Genomic DNA, 276 nt, shown 5'->3' on the forward strand with positions numbered 1-276 from the left:
TGACTTCGCTCATATGTTAATTTAAGAAACAAAACAAATGAGCAAAGGGGAAAAAAAAGAGGGAGAGGCAAACCAAGAAAAACACTAACTATAGAGAACAAACTGATGGTTACCAGAGGGGAGGTGGGTGGGGGAATGGGTGAAAATAGGCAATGCGGATTAAGGAGTGCACTTGTGATCACAAGGGTGATTAAAATAAAACTAAAAAAAAAAAAAAAAAAGGCTTTAAGGCAAGAAAGCCTGGGTAACCTTGGTTAGCAGTCCTGGGAGACCCCC

The sequence above is a fragment of the Panthera tigris genome, chromosome C2 (assembly GCF_018350195.1).
Source record: "Panthera tigris isolate Pti1 chromosome C2, P.tigris_Pti1_mat1.1, whole genome shotgun sequence".
NCBI classification, from domain to species: Eukaryota; Metazoa; Chordata; class Mammalia; order Carnivora; family Felidae; genus Panthera; species Panthera tigris.